The following is a 15,178-nucleotide window of genomic DNA, read 5'->3' as shown; positions in this document are numbered from 1 at the left end:
TTAATAAATCTGGAAATTTCAAAAGAATTTATCACTGTTAACAATTTTACATTATAATAAAAACTTCTTTTGTACTAAAATAAATTTTAAATTAATTAAAATTGAATTAATATATCAAAATACTTAAAATGTCCTTTTAGAAATTTACTTTCTTTTAATCAAAATTTTGATTTTATTTAATGATAAAGATCTTATTTATCTCAACAGTTTATTGAGAGAACTGCCGAACTTTTGACATGTATGACACATTTGAACACAAGAATCAATACATTGAATTGGATTGTGTGTTAAGGCAACGTAATACATGAGCATTCTGTCTCTCGGGAGGACTTTCTATGAGAAACAGGTCCTTATTTAGATGTTAAACACATGAAGAAACCAGGGTAACTTCACTTGGCTAGCCCATTGGTAAGGTACGAACCTGCAAACAACTACCAGTGTTTAAGCGAAAATTATACTATGATATAAAATATCAGTATAATTCTTGCAATAAAATATCATATTTATTTTAATTACTTTTATATAATTTTAAAATTAATAATTAGTCTAGTATTGTAAACTTACATACAGTACAGCAAATATTAATCTTATACTCCCAGGGTGTTTCAGTGATCCAGAGAGATCCGGAAAGTTATCTGTTTAAGGCCTCAGATATATTTTAAAAAGCGTTAAAATTGTATTATACTTTTAAACTAATAAAAATTTGAAAAAAAAAAAATAGTTTTCTTCTTCAAAGATTACACAAAAACACAATGAAACGAATCATTCTAGCAAGTGTTTTCAGTATCTCGTAAATACCAGACCGAAATACATGGCGCTCCGTTGATACGTGAAGTTATTAAAAATTAAAATTATAAAGTTATTCAATTATTAATATTTATTTTGTTGTTTGTTTTAATATACAGTCAAACTTCAAAGTAATGGCCGTTTTACTTTCCCGGCTGTTATGTATAAATAAAACCTGTCCAAAATTGAACTTTAATAAAACGGAATGCTTCCTAAACAGGAAAAATTCGTAGAAACACAACGAAATAGGAGTTTGGTTTACATAGGTTTCACTGTATATAAGGGAAAGTATTGGAATCGTGTCAACTTTGACCCTCTGTATTTTTTGAAAATCTCCACATTTTGAGACCTCCTAAACCCAAAAAAGTAAAAAAAATGGGAAAATTCCGTGGATGTGTATGTGTGGGTGTGTTCGTGTGTATGTTCGCATCTGTTTCGTTTAATATCTCAGGATAGGGTAAAGATTAAGTAACGAAATTTGACATGGTAGCTTGTACGTAAGGGCATAAATGTTATTAAATTTTGGTGGTAAAATGTCGAGGGGGTGGTAAGATAGAGTGGGGTTATGTGTCCTATCTCGACAGAAGTCGAACTTAATGAAGATTTTACTCGTTTTTAGCATTTACAATTTTTTATAAAACCCATCGATACTCTGAAAATTATATTTTTAATTATTATAAAATGGCATGAAGCTTAAAAAGTTTTTATAATAAAATTGAATAACAGATGGCACCACACACAATTTTATTTATTGTGACTAATAATAAAAAAGTTTTTAAATAAAATCTTATAACAGCCGGAAAAGTTACGCAACCAGTTGCTGGATTTTTAAAAATTTTATATGCATTCTTCTTAAAGAAAATAAATAAGTTCCTGAAAAAAAATGGCCTCTGTTTATAGGTGGCCGTTATTGGGAGGTTCGACTGTAATTGGTCTCTTATTTCTTTACTAAGTATGGAGCTACTTAACTCTGTACTTCACAGCTGTAATAAAAAACAAATACTATATGAACGTATCCTATACCTTCTCGCAAGAACTGAAGTATTACATCAATATATTCTAATCCGTTAAAACAAAATGTAAATAATAACTATAATTAAAAAAAAAATTGCATAGAAATATCTAATTATATCTAATTTCCATCTTAAAAACTATGTGAAAATAAATATAATAATTCAACAAATTTTACATTTAATTCATTTTTGTTGTTGCAATGATAAATTCTTAAACAAATGATGGATAATTAAATATTTAACAATTTTATATTTAAATGCTTATCAGCTAGTACAGTACTTCAACAGCATATGAATTAAACATAAGCTTTATTGAATTATATTTACTTTGTAGATGGAGATCAAATATTTCTGTATTATTTTATTTATAGAAACAAATAACTCGATAAATATGCCCTTTTCACCTCTATTTCATTCTTGTTAAATTAGTTTTTTATTATTATTACAACTTTTATTAATGTATATTTTAATATCTGGCCAGATGGCCGAAGAGTTAACCTCTTAAGACATAGACATACAGCTCTGGGGATGCTGGAATCGAATCCGGGCAAGCAAGAATTGTTCTTGGACGGTAAGTCCCGGATATGTTCCCCTCATTCACCAGTGCCGAGTGAATAAAGGCACTGAACACTAATCGTGGGTTTGTGCCAGACCAACGGGCTGCTATGCGGAGTTTTCTGGGTTTTATTCACGTGTGTATTAATTAAATAGGGGCAGAAGGTCCTTCCGGGATGTTTAGTCTCGATTATGAGAATATCACATGGTTCTAAGTCGTCCATTGAGACCATTCACTGAACGAGTTCGTGACACGTGACACTCCCGACATGTTCGTGTTGTTACTCCCATAAATCGAGACTAAGCACCCGAGAAGCATTCGTCCGAGTGTTAGGTAGCTTTATCCGATGAAACCAAACTCCCACTACCCGGCTGTTCCATTGTGGACTACTAAACTTCTACGATGGGTATGAGAAAAGGCCTTTTTAGTGCCCAGAGGGCGGAAAGAATTAAGGGAAAAAACAATTCACTCTTTCTTCATAAAAATTTTAAATTTTAATTTAAAATTACATATAAGGATTTTGTAGTTACAATTTAACTCTTCAAAATAAAATAATAAAATTCACGAATTGAAAATGTGAGAAACTTACAAAACAAGTTTTTTCTCTCTCTCTTGTAGTAAAAGGTATCATCTTTAGTGATTCGACCTTATTATTTTTATTTTTCCCGTTATATCCCGTTGGAGTCAGTAACAGCTGCGTGTAATAGGCTTATGTATTCAGAAGTAGGTGTAACGACATTTTTCTTTAATGGAGAACTCTTAAATGCTCTTTAATTACTGATCTGTAACGGTGAGATCTTTAAGAGAACATCTCAGCATCTTACTGTTTCTATTACGTAAACAAAAATATCACGATATAAATGGCACTTAAGAATGAATTTTTATAAACTGTTTTAATTGTGTTACAACGTTATGATATTATCAGCTTCTTCTACTAGTAACTTCAATTATTCTTTGTTGTTAACTTTTGGAAGCTTGAAATTGGAGAAAATGAATAATAAATTAAATTTTATTTTGATCAACAATTTATTTTTCTATTAATATATTAGTTAAATGCGGTTAAAAACAGTATTAAATCGCGTGAAGATGTATAAATAAACGTAAATCTTGTTACGAGAACTGATATGATAATAGCTTGTTATCTACTACTGAACTAGAAGATGCCATTTTTTACATATAAATATAAATATACTTGCAAATACGATAATTTAGCTTTAAATAAGATTAAAATAAAAAAGCGGTTATTAAATACAACGGCTACCTACCAACAACGACCATTTTTATATATCTTTGTCAGAAACCGTGGTTCAGAGGTTTGTAAATTAAAATGCAAAGATTTACTTCCTATCACATCTTGCTAAATCCAGAAGCGTCGTTAGAAAGGAATAGAGAGGTGTCATAGGTAGCTCTTAACCAAAAATAAGCTTAAAATTTTACACACAAACCTACATGGCCGTCCGCAGAGGGGCTAACGGGGCACTTGACTTTCCTAGGATCGAATAAAAATTCCAGAAATTATAATCGTAAAAGTGATTGAGATATATAACCCTATATTCTCGACCGTGGGACACTTTATCTATCTTTGTATTGATGCAATACTATTCTATAATTTACTTGTGAAAAAAATTCAAAAATATTAAAAATTTATTAATGTAATCATTTGTCTCCAAGGTACCCTTTGGCGCCCTGGTAAATTTTCTGAGGACGTCCATGCAAACCTACATAATCAATAATTCAATTCTCCACTATGCTTAACTCTTTTTTATAAATTTTTTAAGTTCTAAAACTTTACATTCATTTGAAAATCTAGTTGTAAGAGCAAGGAGAAAAGTACTTAAAAATATAATTAAAAATTTTCGCTTTTTTGAGCTTTTTTTTGAATTAATGGATGTTCATTAAAATAATTAAAAATTGGACAAATTATTCTTTCTTCAAGAAGTCCTCATTGTATTCGAATAAAGTATACTGTTCCTAATTTTATAATGTCTAGTGAGAACTTGTAATAATAATTTATCCAATTTTTTAAGCCCATTATCTAGACGAGTGGATAAAATCATCGAACACCAGTCCATGTGCCAGTCCGTTTGTCAGGCGCCAACCCGCGACCAGTGTTCAGAGGTTTTTATTTACTCAGTCAGAGTTTTTTCCACTAAATTAAAAACTAGTTTTTTTTATCTCTATTCCAATCCAATTTTTAGATATTACAGTAATATAAACATGAAAGATATTCGTTAGAATCATTTTAAATTATACTCCTTCATCTTGATGATACTCTTTAACTGTAATCGAATTCGAATCCCTCTGGTAGAAACGTGTCTTTCTACCATACTACAACACACAACTTATAATACTTATAAAACTTTAAAAAAGAAGTTATGATTGACATAAAAGCAAATACAAGAGTCATTGAAAAGTTGGAAAAGGTCACTCGATTCTTTCAATGTCACAACATCAACGAAATTTATGGTCCGAGTTTCTAAAACAACGTGGCAGAGACGGATAAGCTATCTTCATTGTCTAACAAATATTATACTATTGTTCGGTGCATCGTCTCGAATATTTTCGTATAAAACTTTTGAAAATTTCAATCCTCTTTTCTAAGCTTTAAACTTTAAGCGGTGATTTATGGAGATTAATTGAATTTTTAAAATTTGTTAATTAGTTTATTTGTAAGAAGTTTACATACAAATCGATTAAAGTTGATGATTTTTTAATATATTAATTGATGTAATTTTAATTTTATCTGCTATTTCCATGAATAGGCTAATTTACTCATACATGAGAATGGATATAGTTATCTTTTAAAATATTTATATCTCTATAAAAAGCAATATTAGTAATAATATATTTAAAAAAGTATCTCCCTAAATCTATTGAAAACTATTCAATAAAATAATTTTAGGTCCATCAATGACAGAGTGAATAAAATCACTGAACACTGAAGTCGCGGGTTCGCTCCTGGACAATGGGCTGTCATGTGGAGTTTTCTGGGTTTTATTGGGCTGCAATTTGAAAAAAATTGTCGTTCAAGTGTGTATTGCCGAAATAGGACAAATTTCCATAAAAAAACCTTCCTGGGAGGCATCCCCTTGCAGACCTATGCGTTGCGTTGCCCCATTCCATAGGAATCAAAAACAAAAAGATGATGATAATAATCTTATTGTACTTTAGTCTGAACTTTTAATACTTGCCTACACCTTAATTTTTCTAAACATATCTCAATTCAGTTAGCTTTTTAAAGTATGTTTTAAACAGATATTTACAGGGTGGCCCAGAAATCGATTAACCGAGATAAAAGCTGGTTTGGAACAAACGCGTTTGTAATTTAGTCGTTTTCAATGGAGAGATGCACTGATTAACTAACTATTGAGTCATCCTGTACAGTACATGTTTTTAATATGTTTTATAAATTTAACTAGAGAATTTACTTCTTTTAATTAAAAAAAATAGACAAAATTGATGTCGTAAATAACTTTTGAGAAACTTTTTAGATATTTAACTGACATACGCTTTAATATAGCTTAGAATTTATACAGGATTAACATGTTAAAAAATAATTAAATAGTTATTTATCATAAAAGCTTTTATCTACTTCTCTCTATTTATTTTTTATAACAAAATTTCTCATCCAGAATTTATTTTAAAAAAGAAACATATTTACATTTTAAAATTTAGGACATATATTTAAAAAAAATCCATCATCGAAGCTTCTTATATCTCCATAAGTGCATTTTCTTAGTAATCCAATCATCACAAATCTTTTTTCACTTAATTTTTTTTATATTAAGATCGTGTTTTATGAGCAATAATAATTCTCTTGTTAACTATAAATTCAAGATAATCGTTTTGTTAGTTGGAAATTCTCGTTTGGATGTTTAATAAAAACAATACCCATGACAGACATGACAGAAATCTATGAAAGAAAATTATAAAGCATCCGTACGAGCTTAAAAAAAATGTTTATTATTGGTAATATATCAAACAGTTGCATATATCAGAAGTATCTTGTATATTGATCTTAGTTTGTGACATTAATGTGAAAAATTTATGATGTTTTCTTAAACATCAGTAACAAAACAAATTTTCAAACGTAAAAACAAATAAGAACGTCGCGTATTTTCCAACAAGACGCTTTCAATTCGAGTTATAAATCACAGAAATGTCCTTTTTCTCCAGTAATGAAGACGGTTACTATGCTACATAAGAAACAAGGAACCAATATCTTAACTTGGCTTCGACTTTGTATGCATATAACAAGGTTTTCCTTCTTGATTTTTGGCAAGCATTACTCCAATTTTGCATGTTTATAGTTAAACTGAAGTGTTTATTGGTAGAAAATCCTCGTTTAAGCCCATGTTTCTGACCCTTCATTTACATTGTAATTTATCTAGATTACTGACTTCAAATCTCGTTTTGCTTATCTTTAACTGATTTTGATCCATTCCTACGCATAATTAAACTTGGTGCATCGTGAAATGTAACCAGATTTGATCTTTTCCTTTTCAATCTCGTTTCAAATCTACCAAACAATGATAATTTAAGGCATATGTCAAAAATAAAAATCAATTCTTTATGTAATTGCGTAAATTCGAGATTTACCTTTATAGCATTAAGGGTGATTTGTATCTAACTTAATTCGTTTAAAATCAATTTTATCTGTTGTTTCGACTAAACTTTCGCACTCAACTCGCAATAAATTTCGATTTTAAAATTTGATTAAAGGTCACTAAGGTCACATGAATAGTAAATAAGTAAATTTAAATATTTGAATTGACTTCTTGGCGGAAATTTTTTCTAGTTTAGCTTTTAAAATGGCTTTAATTAAGGACTAAATCTTAAAATAAACTCTAAAAAATTCTAACCTTCGACCTTGATTCGATTCTTTAATCATTATTTTACGTACATTAATCTAGTTTCTAGTAGATAAGGATCAAACTAGATTAATTTATGGTCAGAGAATGATATTACATCTTCTAAATATTAATTTTAATTTAAGTTATTCCTGTAAAGTCGATAATTTATCAAAAATTCTTCTCGCTACAAATTATTATGCTAAAATTTAAGTTAAAGTTTGTATAAATTTATCCTTAAGATTGGTATGCATATTTTTTTAAACTAAGCCATAAATCTTTGTCTTTATTATAAATTATAACTTGATTCGGCAAAAGAATTGAAAAATCGACCCAAGTTAATTTTAATGATGATAAGTGATTATCATAATTGAAAATAAATGAAAGAGTAGAAAATCATAGGAGTCAATAGCTATCATAATCAAGAAATTGCTCTTAAGATTAGATCCCAGTGTAAAGATCAGAAGAAGTTATGTTGGGTTAGGATGAGAAATTCTTTTTTATTTGTTCGATCGATGGAAGGAAACACACTTGGGACCGAATAAGAACCTGGATAGGGATATTACATCCAAATTTATCGGTTGGCTGAAAACAAAAGTTGTTATCCCATTGTAGTTCCTTGTTGGTTTCGTTTCGGCTCCAGTTGACCGTATAAAAAGATTAAAAGTGTTCGAGAAATTTCAACTATGTGAACTTGGATCAGATTTGATTGCAAAGTCTGCCATCCCTTCCAGGGATTTTTCTCCTTACACTACGATGCCACGCGCTTTTCTTGACGATCTTTGCTACCATACAAGCCGAATTATACTTTACTTTTTTTGTAATTTAAAATTTTGATAAGAATAGCTTCTAGACGTGTTAAAAATAGCTTATAAACTACTACATATTTAATATATATATATAACGTAAGATGCCATTGGGTTGTTTACTTACGTTAATGGCAGTCATCTTTTTTTCTGTTTATTTGATCGATGGTTAATGGCAGCATGGCGAGGGCTATAAAGAAAAACGTATAATTATTATAATATAAAAAAAACTTTATTTTCTTTAATTATAAACGTTTAAAAATCTTAATTAACACTCCGTAATTATATCATTTGTTCATGCTACATTATAATAGATGATAAATACTCGGTAATTTTAATATAATTTGATTATATGGTAATTGCAATACATAATAAGTTTAAATTAATATTTTATTTAGATTATTTAGTGTAAAATAAAAATTAATTGCATATTAATAAAATTAAAGGAAAGAACGTGAACAAGAACATATGTCGTCCCCTGCAATATATAATAAATAAAAAGCAGGAACCGAAGATTTTAAGTGAAATTGATGTGATTTTCTTCATTTCTTGATTGGTCGCGAAGGCGAAATTTTTTCTCAAACCGATCACTTTTTAAGTTCTCTTAAACAATGTAAATCTCAAATATAACGTTTATTTACGAAGTTTTTTAACCTTGAGAAACGGAAAGAAAAAGAAAGGAAAGTCAAGCCTATTATAATCGTTTCAATATCCCTAATATAATTTGAATAATTCAGTTTATACCTTATGCCCTCGATATAATAGATCCTGATTTAACGGACAAAAGACTTCTATCCTAAATGGCAGCATAAATATTTAAAACTATTTTTATTTTATTCGCGAATAGATCAATGAGTATAAATTACTCAATGTATATTATAATAAAATGTATTAAAATAGATGTCGTAAAATATGTTTGAGTATATTCAAACATATTTTAATACACTTTGTATATTGTAAGCTCCATAGTTTGTCAGTTAAATCGAAAAACAACTTATAGTCTAAGAAAACTATTTTATGAATTAAGGAAACAAAATGCAATAAAATTACCCAATAAATTTAACAATGCTAGAATTGTTTCTAGATTTTGTAAAACTAAATCATATTATTTACAAATCTAGCTTAGTTTTATATAAGTTTCCCGCATCAAACCCCAACTCTCTGTTACCATCAGGGACCGAGTCGATAAACTCACTGAACATGTGAAACACTGAACACCTCACCAAAGGGTTGGCCACGTGGAGTTTTTAGGGTTTTTCACATGTCTAACGCACGAATCGGGTCAGTTTTCCATAGAAAGTCTTTCCGGAAGGCACTTCCTTAGCAGATCGACCATGTACCTTATTCCATCAACCTGTGTTACCATTAACACATTATTAGGAAAATCCAATTCGATCATCATAAATGGTTATATTTTAATACTGGGAGGAGGAAACCACTCATCAATTTTCAAATTCGTTGGCAGACATTTAGGATTACATCAAATTCCGCTTTTATCTAAATAATTTGCTAGTAGCACTATTAGAAGGAAGATATATAGACATATTATATCATAGCAAATCAACATCACGAATCAATGGTGCCATTTAAATGCCAACTTACTCAAAATTATTCGAATTTTAACTGTTCGGGTTAGTTTAATTGTTATATTGTGAGCTTAATTGGATCATCATTTATAATGCAGTAGGATTACAATTTGTCTAATAATTTACTTTCATATTATTTAAAGTTTCAATCTACAGAATTAAAATATTTACGATTTTATTTTAATTGCAATTAATTTTCTCGAGGAGACTTTACTCTTTAGTGGATTTATTTTTTATTTATTTAAATTTTAAATCTTTATTCGTGATTACGGTCCTGTAATTACCTGCAAAAGACAATCTGCTTTACTTATAGAACATCAAATTTTCATTCAAAGAAGCTTAATTGTATTTTCAGTGAAAATTGACGTTTACTTTCTTTGTATACGGTTGTGCATTTAATATAATTAAAGTTTAATACATTTAATCTGGTTGTACGAACGATATTAACATATTATGCATATAGCCAGATGCCATACTGTATATATATATATAACATTAATATCATATACAGATATTAAATTAAGTCACTTTGGTAGTAATTTCAGTGTTTGTCTCTTGATCCTCAGTGTAATAAAATTAATTAGCAAACCTTATTTATTCTAAAGTATATTTATATTAATAAAAATCAGTAACTTATATTTACAGGCCTTGAATTACAACGTGCAAATCTACATTCACTCCTATACCACTCACTATGAATAAAGAGTAAACTCTTAGATGAGGTATATAGGGGAGATCGGGGCAAGATCGGCATGTTAAGCTTTACTTAAATTTAGTGTAATAAATACTGCTGTAAACTGAAAAAAAAGCTTTGCATATTGTCTATTGGAATGTTACCTTACTATAGAACTGGTTAAAATCAGTTTGGAAATAAAAATAATTAAAATAATTACAACTTTACAAGAAGANATAAACAAGTGTAATTCTGTGAAAATTTACAAGGTCCTTTTATCACTTTGCATTCCACGCTTATCTCCTCCTCATTGACCAACAAATTCTAACTGTTTAATCCAATTTAATTCCGAATTTTTCTTATTTTATCTAAGATTGTTTATTTATTTTATTAACAGTTTTCTTAAAATTAAATTATTTAAATAATTTGTGTAGAAAAGAAAATAAGTTTAACTGAATTTTTTTCCTCGAGAATAAATTGCATAAAAAAATAATTTTATTGAAAATGGTGCATGAAAATAACCATTTTAAGAAATCGATAAAGAAAATATCATAATTATGTTTTTTTAAAAAACAATCTTTAACAAAAAAAACCTTAATGAATAAAAAAATAATTTCTTGGTCCATGTTTAATAAAATTATCATTTAAAAAAATATTTTGAGGAAAATATAATTATGTTCTTGAAAAATCACTTATATTTTAATTGCATTTATTATTATTTTCATAATTATAATTAAATTTTCCTTGGTTTAAATAACGAATTGGCGTATCGAAATTAATTTTATTTATTTTTTAATTAGGAAAGAATTATTATTGAATCGGCGAGATTTTATTCAAAGCTATGAGCACCCTAACTACAACAACTTCCGAAAGATTAAATTCGACATTATACCTTAATTCGAAAGTTTTAAAGACAAAATTGCGATGATCCTTTGTGCTAAATTGAGTGTAACTTCTTTAAGAAATTTACATCCTGCACAAACCTTGATAAAGAGTGGGTATAACAAATAGCTTTACGCTTGATTTGCAGATATGTAAAAGGTAGCAAATCAATCTACTGAGTAAAATCCTGTTTCGCACGATAAACAATCACAAAAGTTAAAAAAAAATTAACCAATTTTTCAGATAAAAAAAATGAGGGAAAATAATAAAAACTTCAAGTTACTGGAGGATTTATCACGGATTTTCTTTTTAAAATGTATTCTTAAAGCAAAAATGCTGCTTATATTGAAGAGATTTTTATCTAAAGGAAAGATATATTGAGAGATGAAAGTTTCTTAAAGGGAGAAAACGTGATGTTATCAAATCTCCATTTAATTCAATACATATATGAAGAAAATCAATAAAAAAATCCTCTGTATAGCCGCATCATAATACTGTTCATTGCAGTTTGACAATTTCTCGTTCTGATCAAAAGTCATCTAATTCAGTTTTGGTTGAAATGTGAATGCCAATGGTTTTATCGAATTCTTTTTTTTTATTTATTTAACTTACCGTTATACTCGTTAAATAAAACATCAATGAAAATGCGATATTTACACTGTAAAAAATATTTAAAAAATGAGTGAAGTGAAGTTTGCTTTGGAAAGTTTGATTACGGATTTATTTAGACTTCTCCGGATTAAAAAAAAAGAAAAAAAAATACATATATATTTTTAGAAATTGTGTAAGAGCAAGATTAAAACTGAAGAACGAAATTCCAAATCTAATATTTGCGATAAAAAATAAATAAAGAGTCGGAAAGCAATTATATCAAGCTAACTTCAAATCATCGCGCTTAGATGATTGCTTCTCTGCATTATCATCGTATCGGCGGAAAAGACGAACTACAAGGCGTAGGATTTTTGTTGATTTGCAACCGGGTTGCTAAGATTACCGAGAAAATTTAATATTTTTTTCATAAATTTACCATAAATAGAAAATACATTTTTGGAAAATTTAATCTTTTTTTTTGAAAAATATATTTCGAATTTATGATAAATATTTTATTTAATGTAATATTACATGATGTGACTTTTTTTAGGATAAGTAGAAATTGAGACAAGTATTAAGGAATGTTGTGGAAATATGTCAAACATTTAATTGAAATATTCTTGTAAGAGCTTATAAAAAAATGTATACATTATAAAATGTTTAGTTATACTTATTCTAAAGATAAAATATTTATTTAAACAGATAGATTTGCATTTAATTTATTGGATAATTCCTTACGAACGATAATTAACTAATTATCTACTTCTAGTTAACAATGATTAGAGCATTGTTGTATATAATGTCATTAAAACCACAGCCAAACTTCGAATATTTCATACATTAAATGTGAAATAACTAGGTAAACCTATGAAATATTTGAATTTTATATTTTAAATAACAAACTTAGAATAAAACATATATTATACTTTTAAATTATCAATAAAATTTCATACTTACAAACCTAAAACCGAACTGAAAAGTTTTAAAATAAGTTAAAACGTTAGAAAAGTCGAGAAGTTTTAAAAGTATTTTGGCACAAGAGTCAAGTTTTTGAGAAACAAACGTGTGTCAATCACGTGACGTTCTTCAGTCCCCTAAGTAACTAGCTGTTTCCAGTATTCAAAAACCCGATAGTATAAGTAGAAATTCATGCTCCTGACTGGTCACTTCAAGTGTTTTTCTACATACATAGGCCATACTTCGCCAATGTGAAATCTGTAGGGGGTGCTACGTCCAGTTGTTTTTTATCGCAGGAATATCCTTTTACGTCGCAGTTTTACTAAGGGACTTATCACTTGACGCGATTATTACATGCCATCCACGTAAATTCTTATCAGTGTTATTGATTCTCGTTTTTGAGATTGATATGGAAGGGTCAGCAGAATTCGAAAGTTTTAATTCAAGCTGTTGTAATTTCTTCTTTATCTTTTTTATAGAATTGTCTACCTTAACCCAGAGAACGTTTTTTCTTAATGCAATGTATATAACAATAAGAGAATAAACTAACAATCGAGTAAATTACCTAATTATAAACAAGTGTAATTCTGTGAAAATTTACAAGGTCCTTTTATCTAATCATTTTTCAATATACTGAAATTCGCTTTATAAGTGATAGTTTAACACGCAAAAATTAGTGCGAATTTTCGCGTTTTGCTTTAAACAATTAACATGATTTTCCGGGGTTTAACTGTCACGTGACAATTGTTAAAACTAAATTGTACGATGAATTATGTGATATACCATGCTTTAATTACACGCTTTACAGCAGCGTAAGCCATGCCTAAGCGGCCAGGCCCCTTTACCTTTGTAAATAAAGAAATAATCAAATAAGTACAGAAAAAAGATTTGAATGTGATAAACACACATACATGCAATATCTCTTAATCGGTACAGGTGGTACAGGGGTGAACGTAGGTTTGCAATTCCTCCCGATCATCGGATTTAGTTACATTACTGATGGGTTACATTTCAACAGTTACTCAAATGATAGTCAACACACTAATAAAACGCGCGATTTATGATATTACACGTCTTAACAAAAGCAACACGAAGAATCACATGATCCATCATACACTGTTTTCTTAAATTGCAATGTGATTTTAACGAATTAGGTAATTCCACACTGTGAATACGACACGCGAAAGCACTCCATATTAAATACATATTTATGCAGCCAAACCTATGAACATAGATCACTGACGATAACACAAAAAATGGCCGTAGTTTGGAGGTTATTTTATATGAATTTTACTTTTAAAAACTTTCTGAAAAAATATATCTACCGTTTAGATAATCATTGTTAAGATGTGGTCACTATTGGAGGTTCGATTGTATTATAAATTATAAGTAGAAAGACAAAGTATCATTCAGAAATACAATATATCAATTACTAATTGATTCAGTTTGAGTAATTAATTAATTCGTGTCGTAGAATTGATTGGTTGCTGGTCGAGGATGTGACCAACGTTAATTCCAACCCCTAGAGGATATACAGGTTATGTGAGTGCAATTTAATTTTCTTCATAAAATTTCGTATTCTCTAGTCGTGCGATAACTTTGTTAGAGATGTCTTTTCTCTTGAAGTTTCCTACTCTCAGAAGATATTCCTTTAAAAAGATGACAGGTGTACAAACGTTGTTAGCAAACTGGTATGTGACGAAGTTCTAAATTGTCCAATGATTATCTCTCTTTTTTTTTATCAAAAGAAATTTATTTTTAGCGAGGTAAATTTTTCAAAAATACATTATTTTTCCCCTAAAAAATCATTCTGATAATGATTATTGATTCACAAATTACAATTGTTATTTGAGATTACGTCTCTTGTAGTTTGATCGTAGAAGAAAGCAATTACCGTTAATTGTTGAGCAATTTCTATTTTAAATTTAATTAATTCTCAGAATTTTTTCTATGTAGATAAAAACATATCTTTTATTTTAAATTGTAAGTACTGTAGAGTTCCGATTATCCGTTCTGAACGGGAATAGAGATAAGCCGGATAGAAAAAGATTTGAAGAAAATTTCTCTTCGATTATTCGACCTTTTACGTTATCCAACCACAGAACAAACAATACAAAAGACCAAATAATCGAGCTTACTGTATATCATATTTTAACTTTTATTTTTTTATAAGAATTTGTTTTATCTCAAGATTTGGTTGTCCATTCTGTGGTGTATTTTGATGGGATCTGTTGTGGAAGATAAGAACTCAATGACATGCGTCTATTCAATATAAGAGCAAACTTTTGCAANATTTAATCTCTTTTTTTTTGAAAAATATATTTCGAATTTATGATAAATATTTTATTTAATGTAATATTACATGATGTGACTTTTTTTAGGATAAGTAGAAATTGAGACAAGTATTAAGGAATGTTGTGGAAATATGTCAAACATTTAATTGAAATATTCTTGTAAGAGCTTATAAAAAAATGTATA

At 28.7% G+C, this 15,178-nt stretch overlaps 1 protein-coding gene across 1 annotated transcript in view; it reads right to left on the bottom strand.

Annotated features, from left to right (window-relative positions):
* Positions 1–8,203, bottom strand: part of LOC111637454 (sodium/potassium-transporting ATPase subunit beta-like) — an 85,516-nt gene extending 77,313 nt beyond the window's left edge. Inside the window, exon 1 of the mRNA XM_023382943.1 lies at positions 8,139–8,203. The gene's annotated coding sequence lies outside the window, so the exon portion shown is untranslated. The remainder of the gene's footprint in view (positions 1–8,138) is intronic.
* Positions 8,204–15,178: the final 6,975 nt, after the last annotated feature.

This window comes from Centruroides sculpturatus, unplaced genomic scaffold, assembly GCF_000671375.1.
Source record: "Centruroides sculpturatus isolate CEXI.00-Female unplaced genomic scaffold, Cexi_2.0 scaffold1033, whole genome shotgun sequence".
Lineage (NCBI taxonomy): Eukaryota > Metazoa > Arthropoda > Arachnida > Scorpiones > Buthidae > Centruroides > Centruroides sculpturatus.
The sequence above is the reverse complement of the archived record's forward strand: the minus strand, read 5'-3'. Positions and strand labels throughout refer to the sequence as shown.